The 7,520-nt window shown below is 42.0% G+C and overlaps 1 protein-coding gene across 3 annotated transcripts in view; it reads left to right on the forward strand.

Moving 5' to 3' along the window:
* The first annotated feature begins 2,702 nt into the window (after window positions 1-2,702).
* LOC120573839 overlaps window positions 2,703-7,520 on the forward strand; it is a 38,817-nt gene continuing 33,999 nt past the window's right edge. Inside the window, exons 1-2 of one of the 3 annotated variants that reach the window (XM_039823702.1) lie at window positions 2,705-3,115; window positions 3,651-3,899. The gene's annotated coding sequence lies outside the window, so the exon portion shown is untranslated. Of the gene's footprint in view, window positions 3,900-7,520 lie in introns of all 3 variants that reach the window. The other 2 variants (XM_039823703.1, XM_039823704.1) reach the window with 2 other exon arrangements.

Raw genomic sequence — 7,520 nt, forward strand, 5'->3', positions numbered from 1 at the left:
CAGAGAGAGTTAGATCCTGACCAATGAGAGGGCTGAGTTCTGTCACACAGAGAGTTAGATCCTGACCAATGAGAGGCCGAGTCCTGTCACACAGAGAGTTAGATCCTGACCAATGAGAGGGCTGAGTTCTGTCACACAGAGAGAGTTAGATCCTGACCAATGAGAGGCCGAGTCCTGTCACACAGAGAGAGTTAGATCCTGACCAATGAGAGGGCTGAGTTCTGTCACACAGAGAGTTAGATCCTGACCAATGAGAGGGCTGAGTTCTGTCACACAGAGAGTTAGATCCTGACCAATGAGAGGCCGAGTCCTGTCACACAGAGAGAGTTAGATCCTGACCAATGAGAGGGCTGAGTTCTGTCACACAGAGAGTTAGATCCTGACCAATGAGAGGCCGAGTCCTGTCACACAGAGAGTTAGATCCTGACCAATGAGAGGCCGAGTCCTGTCACACAGAGAGTTAGATCCTGACCAATGAGAGGGCTGAGTTCTGTCACACAGAGAGAGTTAGATCCTGACCAATGAGAGGGCTGAGTTCTGTCACACAGAGAGTTAGATCCTGACCAATGAGAGGGCTGAGTTCTGTCACACAGAGAGTTAGATCCTGACCAATGAGAGGGCTGAGTTCTGTCACACAAGAGTTAGATCCTGACCAATGAGAGGCCAGGTCCTGTCACAGAGAGTTAGATCCTGACCAATGAGAGGCCGAGTCCTGTCACACAGAGAGTTAGATCCTGACCAATGAGAGGGCTGAGTTCTGTCACACAGAGAGTTAGATCCTGACCAATGAGAGGGCTGAGTTCTGTCACACAGAGAGTTAGATCCTGACCAATGAGAGGGCTGAGTTCTGTCACCAGAGAGTTAGATCCTGACCAATGAGAGGGCTGAGTTCTGTCACACAGAGAGTTAGATCCTGACCAATGAGAGGCGGAGTCCTGTCACACAGAGAGTTAGATCCTGACCAATGAGAGGGCTGAGTTCTGTCACACAGAGAGAGTTAGATCCTGACCAATGAGAGGGCGAGTTCTGTCACACAGAGAGTTAGATCCTGACCAATGAGAGGCCGAGTCCTGTCACACAGAGAGTTAGATCCTGACCAATGAGAGGCCGAGTCCTGTCACACAGAGAGTTAGATCCTGACCAATGAGAGGGCTGAGTTCTGTCACACAGAGAGAGTTAGATCCTGACCAATGAGAGGGCTGAGTTCTGTCACACAGAGAGTTAGATCCTGACCAATGAGAGGGCTGAGTTCTGTCACACAGAGAGAGTTAGATCCTGACCAATGAGAGGCCGAGTCCTGTCACACAGAGAGAGTTAGATCCTGACCAATGAGAGGCTGAGTTCTTTCATACAGCTGCGTGATGATACTGATAAGACTTTTTTTTTTTAACGCCTGAATGTGGCGCCAAAAGTTTGACTTTGACCCCAAAAAGTATGTTGACCTGTGCAGAGTGTGTGTCAGGTGTGGGATGCCGGCTTAGTACTTGAGTAAGTGTACTAGTGTACTTAGTTACATTCCACCAGTCTCTTTCCTCTCCTCTTCTCTTTCCTCTCCTCCTCTTCTTCTTCTTCTTCTTCTGCTGCTTTGGCTTCCTTACCTCGGTGTGGTTTCCTGTTTGTAGGTGGGAGGATGTTCGAGACGGTTGCAGCAGCGCTGCAGCTTTCTAACGCCCGGAGACGCTCTGAGCTGTCACAGTTCCATCTCCTGATTGGGTCGAGGTGTCGGTGTGAAACCCTGTGTGTGTGTGTGTGTGTGTGTGTGTGTGTGTGTGTGTGTGTGTGTGTGTGTGTGTGTGTGTGTGTGTGTGTGTGTGTGTGTGTGTGTGTGTGTGTGTGTGTGTGTGTTTGTGTGTGTGTGTGTGTGTGTGTATGTTCTCGTTTAACTACATTCGTGGGGTCCAAAAACGTGGAATACAGTATATATATATATATATATATATATATATATATATATATATATATATATATACCTACATATATATATATATATATATATATATATATATATATATATATATATACAAGTTTAAAGGGCTGTTTGAGGGTTAAGACTTGGTTTTAAGATTAGGGATAGAATTAGGTTAGGGGGAGGGTAAGGGTTAAGGTTAGGGATTTAGTTGTGATGGTTAAGGTGAGGGTAAGGGTTAAGGTTAGACATTTAGTTGTGATGGTTAATGTTAGGGTAAGGGTTAAGGTTAGGCATTCAGTTGTGATGGTTAAGGTTAGGGTAAGGGTTAAGGTTAGGCATTTAGTTGTGATGGTTAAGGTTAGGGTAAGGGTTAAGGTTAGGCATTTAGTTGTGATGGTTAATGTTAGAGTAAGGGTTAAGGTTAGGCATTTAGTTGTGATGGTTAATGTTAGGGTAAGGGTTAAGGTTAGGCATTTAGTTGTGATGGTTAATGTTAGGGTAAGGGTTAAGGTTAGGCATTCAGTTGTGATGGTTAAGGTTAGGGTAAGGGGTTAAGGTTAGGCATTTAGTTGTGATGGTTAAGGTAAGGGTAAGGGTTAAGGTTAGGCATTTAGTTGTGATGGTTAAGGTTAGGGTAAGGGTTAAGGTTAGGCATTCAGTTGTGATGGTTAAGGTGAGGGTAAGGGTTAAGGTTAGGCATTCAGTTGTGATGGTTAAGGTTAGGGTAAGGGTTAAGGTTAGGCATTCAGTTGTGATGGTTAAGGTTAGGGTAAGGGGCTAGGGAATGCATTATGTCAATGACTGGTCCCCACAAAGATAGTGAAACGCACTATGTGTGTGTGTGTGTGTGTGGGCCTCATCTCTCCAGTTTGCAGTTTGCAGCTGTGAGTGTCTGAAAGAGGGCAGTTTGATCAGCCCACACACACACACCTCAGCTCGTTCTCTGCGACCGAGCCGAGAGTTTGATGCCAGTGAGTCACCTCGTCGGGTGAGTCAAGCTCTGCAGAAGTTTGTCACACATTCGCTGTCAAACCGGAAGCTTCTGCTCAGGTTTTTGTCATTGATCAGGTGATCTCTTGTGTGTGTTTTTCTGAACTTTCAGTTGTCTCTTTGGACAAACTATCCTGAGCTGATGGTCGGTCGCCATCTTGCACGGACGAGGACAGCATCACAGGGTCTGTGGCGGGAACTGAAGCGATCTGATTGGTAAAGATGGGACCATATGGCTCTTGTCCTGACTGGATTCTGTCCCAGATAGACATGGGTGCTGATTGGATTTGTGTTGCGATTTTCATTTAGTGCGATTGTAGAAGTTTTGTGATTCGATAGTATTGAGTATTGGGATTTACTTTTCCTTCTTTAACCAAAACATAAGATGAATTCAGCACGTCTAGACACAATATTGCATCAGACATTTCTAAAATCTGATAGGTTTCTAAGAAGAATGCACATCACATGTCAGTCAGACAGACAGTCAGACAGACAGACAGACAGTCAGATTGGTGGAGAGAGAGAGAGAGACAGTCAGTCAGTCAGTCAGTCAGATATTTATTGACTTTATAAAGAAGAACTTAAGATGGATCTTCTGCTTTTTTAGCTGGAAACGGACGTGCTGTGGTCTCCGTGGACGGTACCGTAGAAACAGAGCAAACAGTAAATAGAGAATATTGATTCTACGGAAAATTATCTCTTCTAAAAACTCTCCTCCCCTCCCCTCCCCTCCCCTCCTGATTGGCTGCAGCAGCGAGAGACAGAGGAGGAGACAGACAGACAGAGAGAGAGAGAGGGAGGGAGGGAGGGAGGGAGAGCTGAAGTAGGTCTCCAGATCTGAGCCCAGAAGTCTTCAGGCATGGCGGATGTCATACAGTAGTCGCCTCATGTGGACCAGATACTACGGGGGGACACGAGACCAGCAGCAGGCCCCGAAACTTCACCAGTCCTCCTCCGTCGTACCACCAGCTCTCCAACCGCCGGCAGTCCTCACCTGCAGGTCAGTTCTCCATCCTGTTCATGTCCTCTGCTGTAGCCGGGGAACAGCACTCACATCCTTTACTGCAGTAACAGGTGTGTGTTTAATGGTCTCATCAGGTCAGCTGACCTGTAGGCTGTTATATTATTGGCTAGTTTACTTTAGAATCAAACATCAGATGTTATAGACTACGTGTGTGTGTGTGTGTGTGTGTGTGTGTGTGTGTGTGTGTGTGTGTAGTGGAGTAACTAAAGTAACTAGTAACTAAAGCTGTAACAGATGAATGTAGCGGAGTAACTAAAGTAACTAGTAACTAAAGCTGGAACAGATGAATGTAGTGGAGTAACTAAAGTAACTATTAACTAAAGCTGTAACAGATGAATGTAGTGGAGTAACTAAAGTAACTATTAACTAAAGCTGTAACAGATGAATGTAGTGGAGTAACTAAAGTAACTATTAACTAAAGCTGGAACAGATGAATGTAGTGGAGTAACTAAAGTAACTAGTAACTAAAGCTGGAACAGATGAATGTATTGGAGTAACTAAAGTAACTAGTAACTAAAGCTGTAACAGATGAATGTAGTGGAGTAACTAAAGTAACTAGTAACTAAAGCTGTAACATGAATGTAGAGGAGTAACTAAAGTAACTAGTAACTAAAGCTGTAACAGATGAATGTAGCGGAGTAACTAAAGTAACTAGTAACTAAAGCTGTAACAGATGAATGTAGTGGAGTAACTAAAGTAACTAGTAACTAAAGCTGTAACAGATGAATGTAGAGGAGTAACTAAAGTAACTAGTAACTAAAGCTGTAACAGATGAATGTAGTGGAGTAAAAAGTACAATATTTCTCTCTGAAATGTAGTCGAGTAGAAGTAGAAAGTGACATGAAAAGAAAAGACTCAAGTAAAGTACAAGTACCTCAACATGTGGACTGAAGTACAGTACTTGAGTAAATGTACTTAGTTACATTCCAGCACTGCTCAGCTGCTCATGTGTGTTAACTTCTGTGTCATGGAGGAAGCTCGGGTTGTTCCCAGCATGCACCTGGAGGAGGTGGAGCTGAGCATCGAGGCCTAGTGACGGAAACCAGTTTGATCTTCTTGGCCCAGATGTTTATAGGTTAAATATGATCTGTCTTAATTCTCTCAGAACACAGAAAACGTCAAAGTGTATTACATATATATTTATATATTATATATAGTGTATTACATATATAGTTATATATTATATATAGTGTATTACATATATAGTTATATATTATATATAGTGTATTACATATATAGTTATATATTATATATAGTGTATTACATATATATTTATGGCTGAGAGGCTGTTTAAGGCCCGATGTGTCTGTCACCACCAAAGTTTGACTTGCAGAGTGTGTGTGTGTGTGTGTGTGTGTGTGTGTGTGTGTGTGTGTGTGTGTGTGTGTGTGTGTGTGTGTGTGTGTGTGTGTGTGTGTGTGTGTGTGTGTGTGTGTGTGTGTGTGTGGGATGATGCTGGCACGTACAGTGGTGTTCAAGGCAAGGCAGCTTTATCTGTAGAGCACATTTCAGCAACAGGGCAATTCAAAGAGCTTTACATAAAACATTCAAGAGCAGTTAGAAAACGATAAAAAATCTAATTAAAACATTAAAATACGTGAATAAAATTGACAGTGCAGTATAAGGATTTAAAGAACTGAGAGATAAAATACGTGAATTAAAGTTACAGTGCAGTATAAGAAATTAAACATTAAAGAGCAGTTATCGAGTGTCCTACAGTGTCATCGATGCGACCAGTACAACAAATGAACAGTTATTTAAAGAAAGGCAACATCATATATTTTATAGATTATATATAATCTATAAAATATATTATAAATAATATAAATATATTATATATAATATATAAAATATATTATATATAATATATTCCTTAACTTGGGAACCTGAAGATGTGCTTCCTTTTCTTTTTTTTTAAGATTATTTTTGGGCTTTTGGAAAGGACAGCTAGGTGAGAAAGGGGAGAGAGAGGGGGGAGACATGCAGGAAATCATCTCAGGTCGGACTCGAACCCTGGACCTCTGGCATAAGCCTCTCAGTACATGTGCGCCTGTTCTACCCACTGATCCAACCCGGCCACGATGTGCTTCCTTTTCCTATTTTTTAAAGATTATTTTTGGGCTTTTCTGCCTTTAATGGACAGGACAGCTAGGTGAGGGGGGAGAGAGAGAGGGGGGAGACATGCTCTACCCACTGAGCCAACCCGGCCACGATGTGGAACATGAATGTTGGATTTTGGGTTCAGCGCTGCACCGAGAATCTCCGTCGTCGAAGCACAGAGCTCCTTTTTTAATAATGGAGGCAGGAAACGTCGAAGCAGCACCCAACCAGCAGATTAGATTAACAGAGATATCGTCTCTTTAAAGTCAACAGAGTCCAATAAACATCCTTCAGAGGGATTTCAAAACGTGTCATTAAAAAAGCATAAAAGTGACACAAATAAAAACTGAAGAGTTGTGCAAGTTACAGTTTTTTCCAATTGCTAAAACACAATTTTGCAAACTAGTGTGGTTTTATCAAAATACTTAACATAATACACAAAACCACACACCCAAACTGCAAAATACCTCATATATATCCTGCAGAATGAAGCACTGCAACCAAAACTACATATAGCATTATCAAAATCAAACTTTTGCACCACATGGCACACACTTCATTCATATTACCAGATGTTTCTCTAACCAACTACACACTGTTGGGCATAAGGAGAAGCTCTCTCATCTTTAGGATGCTTTGTCATAATACTAAAATAGCTCAAATTGTAGAAAATTCTTCAGATTTTCACATGCACAGAAATATTTGCAGATACACACACATGCTGTTGAAACATTTTTATTTTTTGTTTTTCACCAAACAAGTCAGTGCAACATATGCACAGCAGATATATTTACATTGGACTGAACACAAATATGCTCCCAAAAACAGTAAACTGAAAAAGAAAATTGCAGAAAAAATAATTAGTGGGTAATAAGTGGGTGGTGATGGCGCAGTGGATAAGACACGTACCTTTGGTGTGGGAGATCTGGGTTCAATTCCCACTGTGACACATCAACCAATGTGTCCCTGAGCAAGGCACTTAACCCCTAGTTGGTCCAGAGACGTGCGACCTCTGACATATGTAGCAATTGTAAGTCGCTTTGGATAAAAGCGTCAGCTAAATGACATGTAATGTAATTAGAAGAAAAGAGGCACCTGTGGTCTTTTCATAGTGCTTACTTCCTGATTGAAGTGGTAACCATTGAGGTTTTTGGCCAGGTTGCTCATATATATTGGCCAATTAGCTCATGTAGCGTGCAGAGAACCGTGTTCAGTGCCATTTCGAATTGCAAAATGTGTGTAAAGCAGATAACGTGTTTAGACTTTTGGAGACTTGAAAAGAGGTTTTGCTCTCTGTGTGTCAGTTTAAATAATTGTGCTATGCATGTCATTATAGTGTGTTAGCAATTGGAAAAAACTGTAAAGACTTGAGATGCTGAAGAGAAAGAGAAAGTAGAAGTCCATTTGTTCTCCTCCTCTACATCTCAGAGGGAAACCTGGTACTTTCTTCTCCGCTACCTTTCTCTGACAGCTTTAGTTACGTTACAGATTCACATT

Source organism: Perca fluviatilis, chromosome 15, assembly GCF_010015445.1.
Source record: "Perca fluviatilis chromosome 15, GENO_Pfluv_1.0, whole genome shotgun sequence".
In the NCBI taxonomy this organism is placed as follows: domain Eukaryota; kingdom Metazoa; phylum Chordata; class Actinopteri; order Perciformes; family Percidae; genus Perca; species Perca fluviatilis.